The 25,352-nt window shown below is 34.4% G+C and overlaps 1 long non-coding RNA gene across 5 annotated transcripts in view; it reads left to right on the top strand.

Annotated features, from left to right (window-relative positions):
- The window catches only part of LOC118691077 (uncharacterized), a 29,657-nt gene extending 5,775 nt beyond the window's left edge, over window positions 1-23,882 (top strand). Inside the window, exons 3-7 of one of the 5 annotated variants that reach the window (XR_004980957.2) lie at window positions 9,874-10,056; window positions 18,592-18,742; window positions 19,387-19,504; window positions 21,728-21,880; window positions 22,870-23,882. This is a non-coding gene — a long non-coding RNA (uncharacterized LOC118691077). Of the gene's footprint in view, window positions 1-9,873; window positions 10,057-18,591; window positions 19,505-21,727; window positions 21,881-22,869 lie in introns of all 5 variants that reach the window. The other 4 variants (XR_004980956.2, XR_004980958.2, XR_004980955.2 and 1 more) reach the window with 4 other exon arrangements.
- Window positions 23,883-25,352: the final 1,470 nt, after the last annotated feature.

Here is a 25,352-nt window from a genome sequence, read left to right as displayed (position 1 = left end):
ATTTAGTTGTAAAATTGCTAACTGAATAAGGTAGTAGTGGAGCAGGTTTTCTTGGCTTTGTTTTTTTTTTTAAACTGAGTCTTGTAGAACTGAAAGAGCTGAAATATAAATGAATCTGGAAATCTAAGAGGCTGAATATATGTTGACAGGTACCAAGTGATTATAATAGTTATGTTTTCACAAATATACATCGTTAGAGAATTTCTTTTTACTGTATCAATTATTTGTTACTGCAGTTGACAACTTCTCATTGTTTCCTGTGCTGCATAAGCAATGCCATTGTTTAAAGACTTTGCATATTGGCCATAACTCTTCAAGTTTTGAACTTTAGTAAGTTTTACTATTCAAGGGGTGCTATAAAGACTGTAAGTTTATCTTTTTATGTAGCATATGGGACAGGAGGTTAAACAAAAAGGCTAGCAGATGATAAGGTGGAGATGGCTGAAGAAATTTAACAGGAGACAGAAAAGCTCTCACATCTGTCAGAGGAGCAGTTAGCTGACCAAACATCAATTACTTCTGGAAATGAGAGAGAAATAACTGAAGGATTGGAACCAGAAGGTAGAATTCATCTTTATGAATAAGTAACTGTATTTTGTTAATAAATCTATGTCTCTTTCCATTTTCTTAAGCATTTCTTACTAGCAGTGGGAGCTGCCTCGTTATGAGAAGCTCCATGACAGAAATTATATTCTGGTGTACTTTATAGCTGAAGCTGGGTAGTGGATATGGTGGTGTTATTTTCTTCCCAAATGGAAACTGTATCATAATTGAATGCAAAAATCTGGTATCTGACCTAGATTCATAAAATATTAAGGGAAACCTGGCTTCTATTTTAAATATCTTTATATTCTCCCTTAGAACTATGCAGTTCTAAAGACCATTTTAATGAATATGCTCCTTTTGTCTGCAGATAACAGCCAATGCTGGTATTGGAAATCCTTTCAGACAGAGAGAGGGGTAGTATGTCTTATCATATTCGTGACTTAAAGTTGTTAGAGGGAGATTTATTTAAAGATTATAAAAGGCAGGTCATCCTGTTCCACCTCTGAGCTTAAACTGTTTATCATTGAAATAAACCAAGTCCACAATACCAAGTTTACAGTAAAAGCACAAACAGAATGCTAAAATTTCATGTTCATTTGTTTGCAGCTTCTGTGTAAGAATACATTAGAAAAATTGGAAAAATATGATGTTGAATCCCTGTTGTGTTTATAAGTAATTTGCTTCAGAGAAGAAAAACCCAAAATGCTCTGAAATAATCCACCTGCATACAGAACTATTTTTTTCTTTAAAAAAAGGATAAATTATTCTTTATGTGTGCCTGGTGTTAAGCACAGTCAGAGGAAATCCACAAATTCAGGCCATAATCCCGTATAAAGCTAACAGTTGTTCATACCTCAATTCATCACAGGACTTCTATCATTCCAGTCCTCAACTTTCATCTGGGAAGCACTACTTTTTTATTTTTACAAAACAGAAAAAAATACAGTTTAGATGACTATAAAGGTCATTGATTTGCAGGGTTAATCTTCTGCAAGGAAGAGAAGATTTGCCTGGCACTTATTCTTCATTTGTTAGTAAAGCACCTATATTGCTATCAGGCTTCTCAGCAGAACTCAGATGGACTGCAGTAAAGGGGTTTAACCACATTGATTCTTCCAATGTTTTTCACATCAAGGTGATAGTGCTCTTGAAGCAGTAAAATCTGACAGAAATGACTGTATTATTTCAAGTCCATTGTCCAGTAATATTAAACAGCTGAGTCAGAATGTATATGGCAATTATTTGTCCAGACTAAAAAATATTTTAAACCTAATGCTGTCTAAGAGTAGCTTTGCTGTATCTAACATCAGTTTTCAGTAAAGTTATATATGTACAGTATCAAATCACTTCAGTGTACTTCTTTTTCTATTATTATTTGTGGGCAAGTGCACTAATCATGTTCTCTTGACTTATTCTTAAAACCAGCAATTAATTACCACAAAGACATATATAAAAAATAAGATGACATTAATACAAATTTGGAAAATTTTCTTTGAACATTATTTCAGTAGGATAGTTCTGGAAAAAAAAACCAAGAATATTTCATACTTTTTGATCTAATCTTGACTGAACAATGCTAAAAAATATAAAACTAGTAAGTAAAATTGATGACAGTGCTTCTAACAGTTAATACTTCTCTGATCTGTCTCAGCCTTCTTTTAAAGGACCAGGGCTGTACTGTTAGATCCTATCAGATTTCATGGTTTGTTATGTTCTGCAGTGTGATATCCTAGAGGTAGCTTGATTTTTTTAAATGCTCTTTTCAAGGCTGTGAAACATCCTACAAAGCAACTAGCAACAAGAAGCAATTCTTTGTATGAGAAATATAGCTGTTCTTTGTTTAAACTGTAGAAGAGGTTTAGAAATGCAATCACTCATATATTCTTCATAAAGCTGCAGAGAGTACTTTTGAAGGTGGAATTGCATTGCTTATATGTATAATGTTAAAAACAATGTCACCTGTAATTTTGAGAACTAAAATTAGTGCTACTTATCTCTATTAAGTCAAAATATAATACACTTGTTCTATAATTTTCTAGTCGTGTATTTTATTTTCTCACAATCATTTAAGAGCACTTCTGTGAGAACTTTGTGTGTAGATCCATTTCAGGTTCATCAATGTCTACCTTTCCCCATTGATCTGTTCTTGTGGTAACAAAAATGCATGTTCATGAAGGGTAGATGAAACAATAAAACATCTGAACTATTAAGACAACAAGTATATTTGATACTGATTGGATTTTAAAAATATGCATTGGTTTATATGAATTCTTGGGTTAATTTTGGAATGCAGCATGTCAAAATTGTTACTGAATTTGTATTTTTTTAAGATCAAAAATCACTGCTTTTTATCTTTTGAGATAAATATCCTGCTGGTAATCAAACACTGTAAATAAAACTTGTGATTTTTGGAGATCGTTATGCTAATTATCCCCTAGATCTGAGTTGTATGCCAAACTGTTTAAGCCATTTAAGATCACACTGAGGTTTTCTGGCATGTTGCAAATTAGACAGTTCATGGTTATTTCTTAGATATGTTGATCACAAAGGGTATCTAACAGATTTTCCACTACTTAACTGTACCACTTGCTTCTTTCTCTTTTCTTCTTGTCTATGATGTATGATTAATCATAGATTACTTCATTTTGTTTCATTTCATTTACAACATTTATGAGCTTCACTTTGTCGGTATGAAATGCTTGTCCCCTTCTTTCCTTTCCAAAGTGGCATAATTAGTGTTAGCATCTTTTTTAACAGGCTACATAAAGTTTAGTGGCTGGATTAAATCAAGTCATTAACATAATGTGCTATACAATTTGCCCCTATCTCTTTTCGTTTCCAGTACATCAAAGTGCCACAGAGTGCCAGTGTAATTGGGCCTTGCTAGCTTGTCAGGTTCAGTCAGGCTGATGGCTGCTGCTTCTACTAAAAAGCTTCCAGGCATGATAATTAATAGAGAAAAGAAGTCTAAGAAATGTAAAAGTTTGGACAGTTCTCTATGAATATTTCATACATTTGAATAATCAGAAGTTAACATTATCAATTTGATGTATAATACATTGATTAAAAGCCTTGTTTCAGATCCTCAAAATAGACATCAAAACTGGGAATTTGCATTTTCTTTGGCATGGTCTTTATATTAAAAAAAATAAATTAAAAAAATCTTTTCTCTTCCATACCCTCCTCCTTTACACTCCCACATCTACACCAAACCCTTTCAGGAAATTATATAGCATTCAGTTTTCACAATAAGATTTACTGCTGTCAACTTCCAAGTTGTCTTAAAATGTGCCATGAGGCAATTACTTGGGCAAATACAATGCCCAATTTGTTTGGTAGTGGTTCTGTTTTTTTCTCTCTTTTTTTTTTTTGCAGGTGCCATAGGTGCATTCTCTTGCTCTAAGATCTCAAGTTGTAACTAATTTTGACATGAAAATCTTTCTTAAACAGCAAAAAAGTGCAAAAATACCAAGTGCTCATGGTTCTCCTGGTGAAGAGCACAAGCTTATGCTAAGATGAGAAGCTGTAAAGCTTCAAGTTTATGTATAGCAAGGCAATAAAAACTATTCCTTTTATTATGGGTTTTTTGGGTACAATTACTTGAATAGTGTATTTCCACCTATGTGCTAGCTGTATTAATTTAAAAAAGGAAATTACTTGGATATTGTATTGCAGTTTTAAATTTTGGCTGATATGATTCCTCTTTACACTTATTTTCTGCAAGACCTGAATGTCTTTAGTGTAATTCAGGGAGATATTTGAGTGTTCAATTTTTTTTTCTCAACTGGGCTTGTTTTGTGAATTTAATCTGAATTTAGAGAATTAAATTTCAGGGTTTTAGTATTACTCTGTGTTACTGAGTTGGCTCAATTCTAACATGCCAGAAATACTAATCCTTTGTATTCTCCTACTCCTGTATAGAACTAATCTCTGTTGCTTTGTGTTTTTCTTCTGTAAGAAATTGGAGAATTAAAAGTGCTGCACCAGCATATTTAATAAAACAAGAAATAAAATCTATGAAACAGAACCATCTTATCAGACTATGATAACAGCAACTTGTTAAACTTTGTAGCCAGTACTTTCAAGGAGTACTGATTGGTCTAAGATTAAAAAGAACCATTTGCCATTCTCCATCTTTGAGGTGGTTGTTTGCTGGGGGTCACTATAATCCTGAAACTAAAGTAAAAGTGAGTTTAAAGTATCCAGGAAATACCTAAGCTGTGTTTTGCAACTGATAAAGTGTGAGATGACAGAAGTTTGAGTAGACCCTATGCTGAAATGATGGACTTACAACTTCTATCTACCCCTTGTCAAATACACTTTGAAGTTGTAATTGAAAGCATGTACTGCAAGTCATTCTTTGAGATAGAAGAAATGAAAGAAGAGGGAGAAATTATACCAAACAACACCAAACAGCAGCTTTTAAAATTATTCAAAACTACAGAATCTTAAGTCATTGCCTATTATTTTTTAGGTAACAAATAAAACAAATTAGTCAGAATATGAAATTAAGTAGAACGCCAGATTTAAGGCTGAATATCTTTTTTTCCTCAAGGAATTTTCTGCCTTTCATGCCTTTTTAACTTAAGAATTATGCTTCCCTTTCAAATGAAAGGTAGTTGTAAGTTTACACAACATTTGAATTTCTTAATTATGTGACTGGTTGGTACCTGTGTAGCTAACTGGCTTTGAGATTTGACAGAGTTGGTTTTTATTTTTTCTGATGGATCAATCGAAGATGAGTGATTAAACATTAAAAAAGTTAAGTTTTCTCTTTGAGACAGTCTGCAGGAGTAGGTGTACCTTCATTCAGGGCAGTAACAATATTGCTAATGAAGTTTTCCCAGCTTCTTGGGGAGAAAATAAAATTCAGAATTATGCAAGTTTGTATCTCACCAATCAAACAGTTTCAGATATATTTATATTTTTGTATTATTTATCCCTGGAAACAGTTTATCTTTAAAGTCTGTTAGTTGTGGCTGTGCCATGGGCAAGGTGCAAAACCAAATCTTTAAAACCAATTCCACTTGAGGAGAAGCATTGAACAATTCTATGGTTTTTCTTCAGAAAGGGTGTGAGGTGAGCTGAAGAGAAAGCAAGGACTGTGCAAGTGATCTAAAGTTCTATTATGAGCAAAGTGCAACTGTGACTTCATGATCAGATATGTAGTTGTCATGGTTGGGGTAGGAAAGCACACTTCCCTCTAGAACCTTCTATTTTCTAAAGTCTTTGGTGCTTTAGAGCTACTTAGGAGTTGTCATTTTGGAAAGGGAAAGAGTGCATGGCTGGTACATTACAGATTACATAGAGAGTCAGTACCTAATCATTGGCTCAAGCTGTAGCAAGTAATTAATGCCTTAGAAGATATTAAAGATTAATTTATGCTGGTCTAAAAAATGATGAAATTTGGACTCTGCACCAGATAAAAAGGCAGCAACCAGAGTTCCCTTCATTGTCACAAATAGATCTTTTTATTCAGTGTGTTCTTAATTCTAGCAAGAGCTGAAGGGGTCGCATGGAGCCTTGTCATGGTGCTGATCTTGGGCCATTTCATTCTTCTCCTGGCACTTGGCAGGACAGTGATGCTGGGAGAAGATTTTCTGTGCCTTTCCCCTTCAGCAGGGATCCAGTTCCACAAGAGTTATTCAACAAGGAGAGAGAGATCTCTGCCCCAGGTCTTAGGGAGAGTCTGAGCTGTATGCACTTTATTAAAGTCCCATCCATGTGGAGAAGGAACAGGGAGCATTTCTGTATCCCTCTTCCTGTTCTCACATCTACACCAGTGTGGGGAAAAGGTAAAAATAGAACATGTTATTCCTCACATGAAAAGTCACTGCATACAGGACTAGAGTAATTTATTTGCAATATGTATTTTTATGTGGATATGGTTCTGTGTTGCCCTGTTAATCATAATTACTTAATGAGTGATGTTTGCTGTCTCTGTACACTTGAATTACATTGATGTTCCTGTAATAGCATTTTTTCTGGCTCTGTTCTATTGTTAATAAGATGATCACAGGAATTCAGCACTTGATAGAGGAAGAGGATTATTTCTCATTCAGTAATATATTTGTTAATCAATATTCATAGTGATTGAAATACTGATAGAAAATGGATGATTACTTGCGATTATTGGAGAATAGCTTTATATGCTCTTTGCTTGAAATAGAAATGAATAAGTGGACTCTGGAAATAAATATATAAAATGCTAAGGAGTAAAGCATGCATTTTTTTGAGCACTGGTAGATACTGGATTCAAGTCGATCTTACAGTTTAGAAGTTCCCTTTATTTTGAGTTTTTCAAGGCAATATATTAGTTAAAGCTAATATGTGTAAAAAATGTAAGCGATGTAAAAAATAGGAGCGTTGGTCCTTTAAGCCAGGTATTTTCAACTCAGCTTTTCTGTGCAGAAAGGACAAACTTATTTTTTAAAGCACTTCTGTTGGATACTGTTGTTGAGCATTTGAGACAGTTGGAATTCTATTTTTCATATCAAAGTGTTGGCCTTTTATTGTAACCAAAAAGGAAATCAAAATATGGAATATACAGCTGCTTGAAGATGGTAGTCAACACTAATTACAGAATGAAACCAAGGATTTTTAGTCTCAGAAATCAGAAAGATGAGAAAAGTTGAGATTTTGAATTTGGATGTGATGTCCAATGTATTTAGTACTTACCCTAAGGAGTTTGGTGATTCATCCAAATGCTTTGGGTAGCATTAATTACAAAGAGTCAATATCAAATGTAGACAAAGCATTTTGACATAGACTAAGTATCTTACCCATGTTTTGTTTTGCTAACCTGAAATGAAAGCACTGAACCAATTTCTTTGAGACATTTTTGAAAGTGTTTAATCTTCTTCAATGTCTACCCATTCTCTGTGTTAGGTGAAATTTTGTATTATATTTTGTTTTAAATGCTAAATGTAAAAACTAATTTTATTCCCATTAAATAGAATTATTTGTGGGCAGTAGTTGACAAAGTATCCATTGTTCACTTGAACAGTACCTAATAAATAAGAAAAGGCTTTAAAAAAAACCAGCTTAGGAATAGATTTAAATAACATATTTCACTCTGCATCATAGAAATATAAATGGTTGTTTAAAAAGAATTCATATAACATATTGGATGCTACATATATTTTCAGCATGGCTTTATAATGTGAGTGGTTTTGTATTAATGATGAAATATGACGTGAGCTAATTATGTTCTAAAGCAGTTTTATATTTTTGATTTGTAAATATCTTTCTAAGCAGCTTGTGTTCTGCTTTGTATATGTTATATTCACATCTAATATCAATAAAACTGGGACTCAAAATAGTCTTGACTGTTAAGCTCCAAGATAATTTGTTATTTTTTCTTATAATTTTCTAATAGTATGGCTCAGTCATTTGCTTCAGTTTAAGTAAGAAAGCAGAATACCTGAATTTATCCCACTAGCCTCGAAAAAGTGTAATATTCTTTGCCTACTGTATGCAATTACAAGTGTTAAATATGTCAAACAAATTTTAAGATATGTAAAAGGAACACTTTATAATACAGGATATTGTATTTGGACTTGATTCATAAGCTACTGTCTGTGTACAAACTAGTCTGACATAGCTGCTAAATACTTTGGGGTGAACAAAACCACTCAGCATATCCCTTTAAATACAGATGCTAATACATCTGTTCAGTGCAAGAAGAAAAGAGTTGTTTCTGAAGTAAAATTAGACAATAGAGCCAATTTCATTTTTTATGCATGTGAATGTAGAGTGCTTGAGGTTATTAGTTGAAACTGAGTAACCTTTCCAGGCTTTCATCTCTTTCTTTTCAAATTTGAATATGAAAAGCATATTCAAGTCAGAGACCATCACTTTAATGACATTTGGCAGTCATTTGATTTATTAGATTTTAGAAAAAAAAATTCCTTTTAAATATTTCATCATTCTATGCTAATCCCAGTAATATTGCCAGCTGAAGCCATGTACCTGTATTAGTGGAGACAGAATGGTGTGGAATTTTTTCTGTCATCCTAGTAAAATTTCCATGAATCTACTGAATAATAAAACAACCTTATTGAAATATTCAGATTTGGGTTTTTAGTTAAAGTGTCTTAGGATACATAATAAAAGGAAATGTCTTTTGAAAGGAGGGGGTAAAATTACTTCATCAAATATTGAAAGGACTTGACAGCAATGGAAATTGTTCTATATGATGGATATTTTTACAATAGGATACACCTGCTTTTCAGTTTGATTAATCATATAATTTGCTTGGGGAAATGTAAGCTATCTCCATAATGAATTAGAGCATTGGCTTGCAGTTTGAACACTGAATCTAGCCAGTCTTCTGCATCTGATTAATACTTCAAGTGATTTAAGTTTAAAATCAAAAATTGTCAAAATATTTCCACAGAGGGGAAATATTTTTAATAAAGATATGAACTTGAAAGAAATGAAAGAAGTAAAAAGAATTTTTTTGACATTTCTGTACTCCAACATGTTGTGTTTGCTCTTTGAAGAATGTTTTCTTTGAATGCTCAGCTACATACTCCACTTTGGAAACCAGTGGCTTTTCTTTCTTTAAATTACCTAGGGAAGTACTTGTGACTTTCTGTGGAGTCTGACATTCACACTTAAATACAGCAACCTTATTACAATGTATCTGTACACAATACCACTGACCTCACTGTATAGTGTGAGACAATTTTACAAGGAAAAGAAAAATGTAATTTTACTTAAAAGAGAATAAGAAAAGGTCTGATGAAGAATAGTTGTGTTTAATTTTATGATATTATTAATTTGAACTCTTAAAGGTATGTTTGATTTAACTCATCAAGTTTAGTATATGAAGTTGAATTCCATATAAATGCAACTGTACTTTATATGCCTGACACCTTTGTGACTTGGTGGATTTTTATTGAATGGGGTGTAGTCTGCAGTAGGCACTGACAATTCTCTTCCCTTTGAAAAACTTTGGTACCTAATATTACTGAGACTGTTTCCAGCAGTTCCAGGATCACTCTGCTGTGTACCTAAAAATAATGGCAACTGAATTTAGTGGTTCAGATAGCATTAGTACATAAACATAATCTTAACCTAATCTTCTCCATTAAACTATGATGATTGTAAAAATATTTTAAGCATCAAATGTCAATCAGCATCTGTTGCAACAATATTCTTAACTGCAAACCATGGGGCTTAGGTTCTTGCTGTGCCTATGTCCAATCAATCCATCAGTGTTAATTGTACAAACTACCTGATGGTTCACAGGGATGTTTGGTTTGGGTTAACACTTCAAGAAACACAAAATAATTATTTTGGTTTGTGTTTTGTTTCAAATAGGAAGTTGAAAAATCTGGGTTAAAATTACATCACTTGGTTTTACAAAGTCATGAATTACATCAGATGAAAGAATACAGCAGCTGAGTGTAGAATGCAGATGAAACAGTTTCCCTGCAGAGGACACCCCACTGTCACTTCCAAACCCAGCAGGTGCTCAGAGGAGTGACTGTAACCATAGAATTGGTGAGTGGGACCTATCCCTGGGCAGGTGTGTTCCTTCCCTAAAACTGTCTTATGAAAATACCTGCAACAAAGCCTATTATCTATACATTATATTTACATTTATCTCTGTACTGTTGTATTTGTCAGTCTTCCAGCTATTTTGGGAAATACTACTGCTGGTTTTTAAGAACTGAGATCAGGAGGCAATTATTAAGTACAAACTAAAATACAAAAGTAGGCTTGTGTAAGAAATTGAAACTGCAATATATTTAAGTATGCTGGTAGTGCATACCTTTTAAAATTAGGCTTTACACAACTTTTTTTTTTTTTGAAAGAGCACGACAAACTAATTTTTCTATTGATACATGATACAAAGGAAAAGGAAAAAATTCTATCCAACCATGTAGAACTGAAATACATTTAGAGAAAATATGTCATGGACTTGATCATCACTTGTGAATACTCAGTGTATCTTTAATTAGAATTTTTTTTTAATGGGAAATTACTTAACTCTATTTATTACTAATAAATTGTTATTTACTTAGAATACTGAATCCTGCATGTTGCATATGCTAGACTCTAATAAATGAACATCTGAAAGCATTCAGTCTCAATCCACCATTGTGACTCCATGGATCTTTGAGGGCCTTGGGAAAGAAAAAGAAACCCACCAAGAAAACAGTAGCTCTCTGAAGTCCTGGATTCACCAAGGCTTCCTTCCATGCAGACAAATGGGATTTCTGGCATCATGTGTTAAATAAAATATTGCATGAAGGAAAACTCTTTTTATGAGCTGGACAATTTCATCTTGTTAGCTTCTGTAGGCACTTCTCCAGATGTTCTAGTTAGGCTGACATAAATGGAATATCTTTTTCAAAACCTGATGAAATAATACCATAACTCAATAAAAGCTTCTTAAGGCTTTTCATTTTTCTTGCTTTTTGCATTATCATTGCTTTGAATATAACAAACATTCAGAAGGTATAAAAGTCTTACACAATATTCTGATTTCTGGATATACTAGTTATGGTCTAAGCATAGCTGTATTTTGGGTACTTACTCTGCAAAGTTTAACTAAAAATGCAAGAAAGATATGATGAATACAAAATAAAATTTCAGAGTTTTAAGAGGTGATTATGAAACTTCAATACATTTCAAGCTGTGATATTTGAAAATAGCATCATGCTTTGGAGAGACTGCAGTTCATAAGGGTTTCCAATGTAGAAGTGCTGTATTTTATTATTTCTGTTAATCATAACTTGTCTGTGCAACATTGCTTTTTCTATTTACTGCTTGGGTATGGATTATAAAACTGTTTGAACTTCAAAATATCCCAACAAATCAATATTAAAAGGTGGGGTTTGGCCTTAATTGTTTCAGGAGTGTATTCTGCAGCATTATACTAATGTGGTTGTTATTTGTAGAGGTTTGCTTAGATAATTGGGTGTCTAATTTCTACTCAAGATTAGCTTTGTGTATAGGGGGAAAAACCTAATGAGTCTGCTTTTTGATAATACCAGTTGAGAAGCCAGTAAGATAATAGTAATGAAATCTGCATGTGTGTTTACTTTAGCTTTGCTGCATCTCTTATTCATGTCTAATTAGATTTGAGCATGCTGAATATTTGAGGTTAATTGAATATTTTCTTTAATAAAAATGAGATTTGCATGGGTAGAACAAAATTTACTTTGAGCTTACAAGGAAACTAATAGTCTTTTAGACTTTTGCATGGAGAAAATCGGAGCAAGTCCATAAGTAATCTAAAAAATCACTAATTCTTCTAATAAATAAAGCATTTTATACTATCGATAACTGGAACAGATTGACTGTTTTAAAAACATCTTAACTGTTACAGAAGGCTTCATGAGATTCATTGCTTTAAAAACATTTGAACTTTTTCCCATACTATTTGCACATTCTTCACTGTCATTGTTTGGCATGTGTGATAGAGAAAATGAACAGAACTTTGTTGAAAAACAATACAGTAGAGTTCAGTAATCTGGACATACAAGATCCCATGAATTTCCATTTTCACAGGTGGTTCAAGCATGTAACTTGGCATTAATTGGAGTTTTTCAACTATGACTCTTTCACTGAGAATGGTTAAAAGATCATTTTCTTTCTTCCAGAGTCTTGGAATAGAAACTTGGATGGGGGAGTTTAGACAGGAAGTTTAGATGGTTTAGGATCATGGTGCAAACCTCTTGATTGCCCTTGACATTGTGTGGTGCCTCCTGATGACCACAGAGGCTGAGAGGAGCTGTTGTGATTGCTACCACTGAAAAGAGCCATTACAATATCTGAGAATGCCTTCAAACACTACAGGCCCATACATTCAAAGAGCAGTGAAAATTGCCAAATTATACTGTGGTTCTAGAGAACAGACAGCAGAAATAGAAGGAAGACTTATGAAACCTGTTAAAGGTTTTATATGGAATCTAATTGGGAAGCAAAAACTTTTCTCTCTTAGAAATGTGACTATTTAAACAACTTGAAGTACAAGTGGAAGTAGAGAGGAGAGGTGTGGGAAAGATGGGATGTACTTTTTATTAAAAATAAACTTCTGAAGATCCTTATTCTGAAAGTGGATTCTTCAAACATTAAGGCTCTGCATCAGGAAACATTGTTATAATTCTGTCTGTTTATTCCTTTTCTACAATAAACTCAAGACTGTGGAGCATTTTTTTCTTCATTTGATGAAAATCTGCTTCAGAATGTAGTTGTTCAGTTGGATTAGAATGTGAACTATGAAAAAAGTGACCTATAGCAGAAGAGCAATATTTTGAACTGCAGAGATTTCTAACAAGGTTCCAGGGTCATTGTAGTCTTCAGCTTTTAGTACTTCTTTAGGACTAACTTTAGAATTGTAATTTTAGAGTCAAACTGTCATGAGTTAATTTTGAATTATTTTTGCAATTAATTGGATCAAAATATGAGATGTTCCATGCCTTGCAGCAATGGTAATGCTTCTAAGTTCAGGCAGTACTAAGGGGTGCTATGAAAACATGTTATTCATCAGGATCTAAAAATATATTTTCACTCTGGTTAATCATTTTCCCCAGACTTGAATGAACTTCTTGTGCTGAATGTATTACTTACTAGTCTGAATTTTTCCATTGAGTGAAATGAGTTTGAACTCTTTAGGTTTGTTAATAATTTGCATTTAAAATTGTTTTAGATACAGTATTAGTAAACTTAGGAAATTCCATTTGGGATGCTTATGGGAAAGGGAAGGATCTGTTGATGTGGCATTTCCTTTGAAGTTCTCTGGCTGTCCATCTGTCTCCCTGCTGCCTCCCCATCACTTCCTGTGGTGGCCTTAGGAGCACTTGGCCATGACAGTAGCACATGTGGAAAGTCATCCACATGTCCAAAAGAACAGCAGATGACAAAAACAGCTTCTCATAACCTTAGAAAGTAAGAAATTGTGAGTGGAAACTAAGGATTCAAAGTCAGAGTTGCCAGTGCTTTGCTTTCTGTTAGTAGAGAAAAAGGTGGCAAATTGCAGATTCCTTTGGTTGAATGACTTAGGAACTCAGGCACTGGCCTGGCTGTTTGTGCTAGGAGCCCATTCCTAACCCATTCCTAACTGCACTTCTGCTGCCATGTACAGGCTGGGCAGCAGCTGTGGGGAAAACTGAGAAATCACCAGCTCTGGGAAATGGGCTCCCTAGGACTAATAGAGATGTGTCCTTCAATAAACCCTCTGCAGGAATTGAGGCCTTCTCATGTCCTCCTATTGCTGTATTCCAATGCTCTCCATAGCAGAGTTGACACTTTCTGTTCATACAAATAAGTTTATTTTGGGTAGCAAAAGACAGTATGAGATATGTTAAAGATTTCTGTCTGCATAGGGGAGGAGGAAACCTTACTGTGAGGTGGAGAGTCAAAAAGAATTGCTGTGGGTACAGTGGCAGAGTAACTAGAAGAAAGTGAATATTAAAAATGTTGGAGTTTAATGACAGACTAATTTCTAGCTTCACCTTCTCCCCTCAAAAACAAGTGAAAACTCTTCTGAAGAGCTATGTTTGATTCTTAGGGGGCTATATTCATTCTAGTTCTATCCTAGCAAAACCCTTTCAGTTTCACTTCTTTATTTAATTTTTAAAAAATCATGTAAAACCTTTTTAGTCTTTATAATCTTTTACAGTATTTTGCTGATCTTTGCAGACTGATATCATTTGCAGGCAAGTAGCTACTTTCTCTAATATAAGATACCCAAAAACTTCTTAAAGAATTTCTTAAAACCCTGCTTCTCATTCTTCTAGTGTGTTTTCCAAACCAAGGCTAACTTTCACTCTAGGTCATATTAATAGTACAAAAATTAAAAGCTGATCCTCGTGTTTGTATTTTAAATTAAAACAATGAAAAGCTTTCAGAGCACTCACTCACACTCCCCAGGCTGTGGATTTTCTCCAGTCCATTGGTCTAGAGGTTTCTCTTATTGAAATATTGTGGCAGGAAAGGAGGATTAAATTACTGAGGCTGTCAAAAAGGACAAGCACTCTGCCATATATTATCATTATCACTGGCTTCCTCAGTGGAAGAAAATGCAGTAAATCACTTCAAATACAAAGCAATAAAGACCACTGGCTTTTAAAATCATGAGTGCTATTGCCATTAACAGAAAGTGACAGCTATGTGGCATGCTTAGATGCTGCTTGTATCTTTTTTGACAGCGTGCACATAAACCTGCCAGTGACACACCATTAGATCACATGACCTTTCAAATTTGATTCTAGCATTGTTGCTTTTCCTTAGGAAAACAGAAAGAAATGTTTAGTTTTCTTTGTTCTTTTCCTCCTGCTCCTAAAGGTGAAAAACATTTGATACTAATAGTAGTTCTGATTTGCTCTGCAGTGATGAATGTGGTTAAGGCAGATCATTGTGCAGAAAGAGGTCTCAGGTCTGTTCTAAAGCCAGATCTACACATTGGCAAGTACATGTTAGTGCTGGAAAACTCTGGTATAGGTCTTAGTAAATAATGCTTGTGGTTCACCTTGTGGTTTGTCTCTCTTGAGGAGGCTGGACTGAGGAGTTCATTCTAACTAAATAACTAGAAAAAATTTGCTTCAGCTAGAAATGATAACTGCATTCTTATGGGACAATTGCTCTCAGTTCTTTCTAGTGTAGATTCATGTGGCATGGAATACAGCAAGCTCACCTAATGCTGGTTTAGTGCTGTGGTTTGGGGTTTGGTTTGGGAGTTTGTTTGTTTCGTTGGTTTGTTTTTAACCAATCTGTTCCACAAAAGAGAAAACCTAGCACCATTGTTCTATCACTAATGAATCTGAAAAGCACATATCTGCCCAGTGTAGTGTAGTACATTTGTTGTTTTCTGAATTCATGATGCTAAGAGTCTAAGAGGTGTAGGAAGTGTTCCTTGGCCCTAGAATTTCCAGAAATAAATAAATAGATAGATAAATCAATCAGTAGGCAGGTATTATGTGAATACATATGAGAAAGAATATAAATTATCCTTGTCCAATTTAATAATAATAATAAATTTGTTCATATTCTTTTTTTTTTGATTGTGATAGTATGTACATTACTTATACAGAATGAATTACATCCTTTGATTACATTTTCTCTTGAAGGTCAATCATTAAAATGGAATAATCAGTAATTTAAAGATTCATTTGATTTGAGAAAGAATAGGATACATGCTGATCATATTTGACATGTTGGAGTTACTTGTAAATCTTTTAAATATGTATTTATTCACAAATCACTGATTCACTCCACAGTAAGAAGGAGTGATCTCTCTTCATTTCATTTCTAGATCTGAGTTTCATGTCTTGGCCAGAAAACAGGTTTTACTGGAATGGAGCAGGGAACACCATGAAATGATTATTTGTTGGGATGGAAATATCATACCAAAACAATTCTTAGGTTTGGAGTTTAAAAAAAAACCTGAAAAATGCTTAATAAGCAAGCAGATGACTAATCCTACCATATAGAATAGGAAAGTGGATAATGTTCTACTAAAATTTGACAATACTGAGGATAAAATACTCCTTTTTTTTTTCCTTTTTTTTTTCCCCTGAGGGATAAATTAAGCACAGCAAAAATAGCTAGTCAGTGTGCTGCGATTTCTCCTCTAAATACTTGGATTTTCTAATAATTATTTTACAAGCCTAAGGTGAAGGTAAGGTGAGATCACAGCAGTGAGCTTTTCCTCTGAACGGAAGGGTTCATCCCCAGGTGCTGCTGCCATGGTGCTGTCCCTGTGGGTTGTTCTCTGCAATCCTTGCTGTGTCTGCCCTGGCTCGTGGGGAAACTTCAGCTCTGCACTGACTAAATAGGAAGACAGGAAGTTCATCAGTAGCCCAGCTCCCCACTTGATCCTAGCACGAGGACCACCAAGAAAGAAAATTTATGGAAAGATTGTGCCCATACAGCGAAAGTTTCCAACTCTGTGCATTTTAGACCTGGCCTAGTTATATCTCCAACACGTGTTTTCTATCACAAGCCTTACAAACTAGTATCAGAGCTTTTTCAGCTGAAACAGGAACTGAACTAAACTAATGCTTTAAAGCTCAGGAAACCAAATTATCAAGGATATAAATATCATTGAAAATTGCCTGCAGATGGTTTAGCCTGACACTTTATTGGTGTTTGTGCTAGGCCAAATTATAGCAGCATAGGCAGTGTATTATGTCTATTAAGTAGTGTATTAATTTTTTTTTTTCCTGTCACAATGAATGTTGCTGGAAATTATACTCATAATGATTGGATCCATATTAGAACATAAATAAATGGATAAATCACATGCTATTTTTGTCTTCTAAAAGAAGAATCACTTTAATGAATAGCTCTTAAAAAAGATACACTATTATAATTCATAAAATTTTTGCTAAACCAAAGTTGCAACTATAGGCTAATTCTGTAATTGAAACTGAACCAATTTGACATTGAAAATAATGCATTTTGCAGCTTTATACACTTTTAGTTTATGCTTACAAATAAATAAATGCTAGTTGGAATTTATATGGAAAATACATATTTTTTAGAGTCCTATTTAGGTTGGAGAAGAACTTTCAGGTCATTGAGTTCAACTGTTAACCCAGCAATGCACTTCTAAATATCTCCAGGGATAGTGACTCCACCAGTTCCCTGTTCCAGGGCTTGACAACTCTTTCAGTGAATGATTTTTTCATAGCATCCAGTCTAAAATTTGTTTGGAGTGGAATTCACTCTTCATTAATATAAGATTTCAAAATAAAGTTGATTTTTCTCTGTTTTCAATTTCATTTATTGGCATGGAATCATTTTAGAAATTTATTAGAAATGTTAATTTTGGTTCCACATTTGAATTAATGGCTTTAGTTGCAGAAAATGCAAAAATAATCAGTATAAAAAAAATAAAGGAAAAGATGCTGTTAAACAGAATGATATAAAATGTAAAATACATAAGCATGAGGTGGTAGGAGACTGTTTGAAATCCTTTTAAGATTAGTAATTGTTGCAAACCACAAAGATGGTTCTCCTATTTTGACAAGCATATTTGCTTTATGTTTTCAGACAGTCGTTGTCTCTGTCATAAAGATGGAGATTTTTGTCAGAATATTTGCTTTTCTTATACCTGTATTGTGTGACATGGGTAGCCTTTTTATTTTGTTTCTTTTTCTGTATAATGGGGATTCAATTTCCTTGTTAATTTTAGGAAGACATACTTGCTAATATTTGTAAAACTTTGGAATAAAAACAGGATACAGAATTATTATTTCAGCATCTGAACCCCAGCATTATCTACTTACATGTTCAAGTCTCTTAATCAGTTAACAGGACACATTTCTGGCCATCCATGTAACTTTTTGTAACTGTGTCATAGTTATTTATTTCTTCCAGTGCTGCCTTTCAGCATTTTAAGAGTGCAGAAATTTCAGTTGTGTAGTGAGCCTTGCCTGATTCCTCACAGGTGCTGAGACCTGGAGGTAGAGTCTGTGCTCTTCTGACAAGTGTCAGCAGAGACACATGTGGAGAATGGAGGAATCCATTCTTCTAACAGTCACCCTGCTGTGATAACAAGAGTGAACAGCTTTATGCAAGAGGTTTCCAGGCTGATCCTGACAGGTGCATCATTTCTTGGTGGGAAATGATTGTTATTCCAAGGAACAGACTATATGAAGTCATTGTTCCCCAAAGTAACAAAATCTATGCCTCCATGTTATAGAACAGGGCATGTGTAGGGTGTAAGCTTCACATTAATACACTGAATTCATGCACAAAGTTTTCTACTTGCTGCTTAAAAACTCTGTTCTCTGGAATTTAAAAAAAAAATTGGATCAAATTTGCATATATAAGAGCTTCTGTCCAGTTGCTCTAAATTACCTGCTGTGACAATGCCTTTAAGTGTTGTTCTAAAAACAAAAATAAATAATCATTCAGGCTTTCATAGTAAAACGTGTTTGAAACTTAAAGCACTTACTGTTTTTTCACTTCTCTTTTGAAAAACAAGTTTCACTTAGTTCTCTTTTTTTTTCTTGCACTGCCTAGAAATTATCTTCTCACATGGTGCTTTTCAACAAGATGTTAACATTTTTTCCTATTCAGTAGGTTTGGAATTCCTACAAGGAAGTGTGTACCTATACCTGGGTATTACAGAAAAGAAATGTGGAAATCAGCTAGAGAGAAAGCCTGGGATCCCAGAGACAAATATGGAGAGTAACACTATCCATACTTTATTCATGTGTTCATATTTTGTGTAAGATATCCTTTCCTGTAGCCTTGGATGTAACGTAACTTGACGCTAACCCCTTTGAAATTACGCCTATTGTAACATTTTTAGGTTGTAAAGCTCACAAACATTCACAGTTTGACCAATGTTGCCAAGACATACCAAATGTTAGCTCTAAATTCCTGTCATTTTGTCAGTCTCGGTGTTTTTGGCCCCAGCACAAGCCACTAACTCAAGCCAGCTCCAACACAATACTGGAATTGTGTGTTTGAAAGGAAAACCATGCTTGGAGGCAATGGGTGTAATTTAAGTTCACAGAAGAAAAGCATATATTTTGTGTAGTTGTTTGTATAGCCAAATAAACAATTGTACCATGGGGTGGTGGGAGGGGGAGCAAAAATGAAACATTTCTGTAAGCTTGTGGATCTATGGCTACAACTTCCCCATCCTTCTACTACTGCTAAATAATGCTGAAGAAGAAGGGAAGATTTAAAAGAGAGGGTCTTGGACTATTCTTGTCATGGAAAATGTTGAATTTAATTGATAAAGAGTTCTTGCTCATGTAGTAGAAGAATAAAAAACAGAATGCAGTTTTGCCTTTTTTCTGGTTTTTAGAGTTGATTTTTAATCCCTTTTGAATGCATTTTTTTTGTTTACACTAAAATTTACAGTGCTCAGTGATACCTCAGAAGATGAGCAGAACTTGAATGTGAAGATACTGATTTTGCTGAATCTGTTTGAAAAATTTATTTCAGAAGCAAAGAAATACCATTGAACAAGACATTGGTGGTGAGTATTAGAGACCAATTTCTTGTAAACTTTTGTAGCTTAAAAATGATTTGTTGAATTTCTACTTTTCTCTTCAAGATTTACTGTGAAAGTAATTGTTTGACATAGTGTCAAGAAGAAATTCTTTTCTATTAACTGAAGGTTTCCACATTTATTTGCAAAAGTCTGCAGAAACTATTACTGTCATTCCTTAAAATATGCTTTAAAAAACCAAAACCAAACAGCATCCCAAGCTCATGGTAATTGGTTTATAAAACCTAAGAACTTTAAGGACATGTCTGCTTCCTGTAATTCTCTATTTTGTACAATATACTTCATTGTAATAGGACTATAAATATATATCTGCATATATATGTATTAAAATGTCAGTAATTCTGTATTGCTGATGTCTGTATCTTATTTAAAGTTACAGTATAACCCCCAGGGTAGTGCAGGGTTTTGTGTCCTCCACACCAAAGAGTATCTGAGACAGGGTGAGTGTAATACTGGGAGTTGGTTGGGGGTCACTTTATCCTGAGCACCCCTCTGGAACAGCCTGTGGCCAGCCCTTCACTGTGGCTTCCCAACGCAAGGTGAGCTGAGTAGGAGCTCTGGAATCTTCCCTTGTGTGTTTTTTTAGTGTTGGGTGGTTTTTCAGTGCTCATAGGAAGGCTGGAGAAGGTTACTCAGTCCTCTCACAGACAGTGAAGGAAAATATTGTCCTTGCTTAGGGTTTCCTGTTGCCTGTGGTAGCAGAGTCATCATCACCAATGGTGCATTTTTCTCCTCCCTCTTCATTTCAATCCTCTCTCCTGTTGTGGTGAAGCTCAGGGAAGGAGCTGAGAGTATCTTTGTGATAAAGCAATCCCTCCGTGGGTGCATGAAGCAGCTCCAAGCCTGGACCCAGTGCACACAAGGTGCCCTTTGCAGAGCAGGAATTCCAGTTTGCCCTGCTGGAATGCCAGGCCAGTGTGACTTTGCTGCTTCTGCTGTTGGGGGAAATTACTCAGCTATGTATTGAGGGAAAGAAATAGGCTTTCTTACCATTTCCATTATCATGCATGATTTGCATCCGTGCAGTTGCTAAAATACTCAAAGAAGAGAATAAATACGCAAAGTTTCAGGAACACGGTAAGGAAAATGCAAAGAATCAAATCTCCACACCCTGGAACAATAACACATGGATTTGATGCACTTTTTAATGTGGCTGAACACTTCAGCTTTTCTGCACTGATAATTTTTCTCCAAGTAGTTGTACAAAAGCACATCTCCTCCAAAAAGGTATTTTGTAGTCTCTCACTGGAAGATTGTTTTTGTTCTGTATTTTAGGCCCATAATTCCCATTGTCATAATTCCTATTTGATAAGATCTATTAGTGATATATATATAAGTTTTTACCATCTCACAAAATTCTTAAAAATCCTAATCATCTGAGAGAATGATTATGACGGGAAGGACTGGTTTTTGTTAGTAGTTATTGTGCTGTCAAAAGCTAATCATTATTATGTAATGACAGCTATTTCAATACTGAGGAGCATTTCTTCCCCTAATCATAAGATATTTGAACTTATTTTTACTGTATATGCATTATATCTATTAAAGTGATAGTAAAAGCTAAAAATACTTTTATTCTTTTTCTTAGCCACACTTCTGCCCTTCCCTGCAGATGCTGTGCAGTTATGTTTCTCTGTTGAGTCCATAACATGTTTAAATGCATATTTTCTGAAAATTTAGACATTTCGGAGAATTGAAATGAACTTTGCATTAATATATGTCAGATCATGGCAGAAGAGCATTTACTGTATTTTCTTAGTCAAATTTATTGAAAAAGGATCTGTTGTCAAGATCTGAACATCAACTTCAATTAAATGTTAAATAGATAAATAGAATTCCTGAGTAATATGTAGATTTTCTCTGAGATGGATATTGTTTTGAGGGAAAAAAAAATAAACTTAGACACAAAAAAATACCACATGAAGATGTAGTCATTCTCAGATACCCTGAGCTTCATTCACTCTATTTGAGGACTGCAAGCATGGATCTATTTCATATCTTGTTCCTTTCATTGCTGGTAGTGTGGAAGTGGCCTCCATGAAATTTGAAGTAACTAAGTGCATGACTAAGCAAGAGGATGGATAAAAAAGAGACTTTATAGTCAAGACATCTAACAATAAGTCTTAGAGATGATATGACAATATGAAAAGTGATAAAATAGAGTTAATGTTCTGATATCATTTATTATAGTTATCCTGCTGTTCTTACAGTACAGTAAAGTACTGTCCTCTGAAGTCTGCTCTGAAGTCGACAGTTCACTGAGTGATTTGTTCAAGAATATACAAAATGCTTTGGATCTCTAGAGTAGCATCCAAGCTGTCCAATATTAGGTCTTTCAACAGGGTAAGTGATGGAAGGTTTATCCTGTGTTTTCCCTTCTCTAAACCTCTTCTGAGTTATCCCAGCAGCCTAGAAGTTGCAACATGAAACATCATTGCATATCCTAGAGTACTTATCCTAATTGTTAAATACATAACCTTGCTATTTGTCAGCTGTGTAATTTGCTTTGAAAAGATATGCTGTCAAGATTATTTGTTTTTATTCAAATTCCTTCTAGAGTCATGTTAGGCAGCCTCAGTGCTTTTTGTGCAGGACTGGGAAAGAGCCTCATTTTTGACTTAGCAGCATGTTTTAATCACAGCAGCAGAGACTCTGGCCCTCTGGGCTTACTTAGATATTGTGAAAGAGTGCAATTTTAAATCATGTCAGCTAATTTCTGTAACATAGAAATTTTAAATACTGCTTTAAAACCCACATACACAAAGATGAAGGTAGTTAGTTTAGTCTAGGGGAATTATTATCTTTGCTCGTACCTCACTCTTTTGCAGTAGCTTCGAATTTAAATAGTTTTTCATTGCACAAACTGTAAAGAACAACTTGCTATTTAAATACTAATAATTGTCCAGGCTGACTTGGACCCATCATACACACAGTAGAGAAAATGCATTAATTAGTATATTTTTTTACTTAAAATGATTTCTGACTATGCATATGTTTTCAGTATAGCTTGGAACACCTCTATTTCCACATTGTGAAAACTTACTAGTTTATGCACGCAGTTATTATACAATAGTGTTCTTTATTTCAGAGTTAATTCCAGCCCTGATACTTTCTTTGATGTACATTCTAGTTCTTAGAGTGCTCAGTTTCCAGTAGGCTGAGTACCTGAAAAGTAAGCTTTCTTTATTATTTATTTACCTCTCCCTTTTTTTTTTTTTTTAAACATACTCTAGGAGCCTTTTAATCTGTCCAAACGCTAAGGAAGATTATCAGAACAAAAGTGAAACCTTAAATGAAATTGCTAATGCTGTTTTGTAATGTTTCCTCTCTAGTTTTTGATTCACAAGATGACAGTGCAGTAATTGGAAGGCTCAAAGGAGCAGTGGAAGCCCTGCATGCGCTGCCCTCAGCCGAGAGGGGAATGCAAAGATGACTACGAGGCATGAAAGGAAGTTTGCCTACACAAGAGCCTTCTCCCAGTGTAAATACATGCTTGATAGTGCATCAAAGATGAGATCTTTGTAATTCCTACAGTATATTTAATGTATAATTTATATGAAAAGGACGCTTGATTTGTAGTTGTAAAGTTTTGTATACTTTTCAGTCTGTTTGTTTTTATATTTCCCCCCTAAGGCTAAGAATATCTCCACAATGGACAACGCCTTGTAAATAATTAATACCTACATGATTGAACGACGTGCTTTATTTGCATTTTTAAGATTTTTTCCTACATAAAACAGTAATAAAAATGCAAGTCAAAATTTTAATTTTTAATAAAAAAACCATAAGCCTTAGAAAACTGATTAAAAATACTTTTATGTTATCCCTAATCACCCCGTTAAATGGAATGCCTGTGATTAGCCTCATTAAGAATTTTATACTGTGAAGATTTTATTAAAAGCAATATATGAAAATTACTTGGATTAATGTGTTAATCTGCCTCTTTAAAATGCTAATATCCATTTTATGCACATTAAATCTCAGTATGTGTTTTCTTTGATGCATGCAGTTCCTATCAATTAAATATAAAAAATTAGGCTAGTTGCAAGACTTATTAAATTACTGCACCCTTTTTTTAAATAACTTTTACCCTTCTACTAACATTATAATCAGCTGTTTATGGTTACCATAATTTGAAGTAGGGGGAGGGCAGGCACAATCATTTTCTGTGCAGGAGATGATTTACTTGCAGCCAACATCTGTCAAAGCACAAAAAGAAGCCATAGACTATCAGATTTTGCTTCACCTACTTTGGGCTTTAGGGATGGGCAACTGTTTTCATTTGGGTTTTGTCACTTTTAGAACTTACATCAAACATATACAATAAATTGTTGTATCTGAATAACTACTGTCTAGTGTGGAAAGTTAATTTTACAGCTTTTAACCAATCTCAGTGAAGGGTTTAATTGATATTTTTAATGGAGCTGTGAATCAATGCTGCAAAAGGATTGTCTCTTGAGAACGAGGATATAATACATTTCATTTTTTTAATTTACTTTTTTATTTGTCATTTTCTTCAAAGGATTTTATAGACTGTGGATTTCCACTGTTTGCAAACAGGCTATGTTTCTTCATAAGCATATGTAAAGTATTCAGAGAGATAAGTAATTTATTAAAATCTACCTAATTTGCCGTGATATATTAAATCTCTGCTTCAGTGATCACAGACCATTTCATTTAGAGAATTAGGCATTCCCTCTTTGTGTGATTAAAGCTCTGGAAAATGAGTTCTTTGCTCCTATTTGTGAACATTCAAAGCCTGCTAATGGCAAGAAGATGGAATAGATTATGAGACAATTCATTACAGTTCAACAGAAAAAAACCCCCTGCTATAATGCAGAAATGCAAGTATGAATATCTGCATATAGTTTGAACCATCTGTGCTCTAATGCCTTCAGTAATGGCTCTTCGTCTTCAGTAGGCTTTGAAATGACATCCATACAATATTAATTTGTTGATGTACATTATGAGGCCAGTGGAATGAATATATTCTTACCACAGAAATCTCTGAATTCCAGCATGTCTGCTGGTTGACTCCATTTTAGGGCTTACCATCTTCAGGAGGGCTTCTCATCCAGGCTTTGCCAATGCTCACAGCGTTTCATTCCTCTGGAACTTTAGGAGACCACAGACAGCTGCATTCCTAAACCCCTCCATTCCTCAGTTAATGGCCATATGTTTGTTGTCGTTTGGGCTGGCACTTAGTTCATCATTTTGGCCACTCTTTCTAGCTTTTTTTGGCTCTGTGCATCCATATTGTCAATAAGACTGTTATTATACATTACAATAATTTGAAACAGCCAGATTCAACACTGAGATTAACTGAGTGGCTTTTTAGAAATTTAGTTGTGGTATTCTGTCAGGAGGTTCTTATTATTCTTCTAATACTTTGCAAACCAAACTAAATATCCTGCACATAAACAAAGAAGCAAATTGTATTGAGTTTTGTGTGTGACTGTTTACTGACTTGCAGGAGAACTATGTTAACTGGTGCTTGTTTTCTTCTGAAATAAACCATGTGGTAAAATTAGAAAATCAGTGATGTTCATCTCACTTAAACATTTACAGTAACACCCTTAACACTTAATCTTCGCCATCTGAAGTTGGAAAGTTAGAAACCAAGAGTTCATATATTCATTAAACACAGATCTCTTCAGTAAGTTACTGCAAAATATTCCAGTTGACATTTGGTTACATTGTGTTAACTGCTCTCAGTGACTCCAACATTAACATCTATAATTTGCCTCAGGTTCCTAGACATATTTCTTCGTAAGGCTCACTGTTACTCAGTTTCAGATTTTAAGAAAATAATCCT

This window comes from Molothrus ater, chromosome 12 (assembly GCF_012460135.2).
Source record: "Molothrus ater isolate BHLD 08-10-18 breed brown headed cowbird chromosome 12, BPBGC_Mater_1.1, whole genome shotgun sequence".
Taxonomy (NCBI): domain Eukaryota; kingdom Metazoa; phylum Chordata; class Aves; order Passeriformes; family Icteridae; genus Molothrus; species Molothrus ater.
Note: the sequence above shows the minus strand (reverse complement) of the source record. Positions and strands in the feature narration are given on the sequence as shown.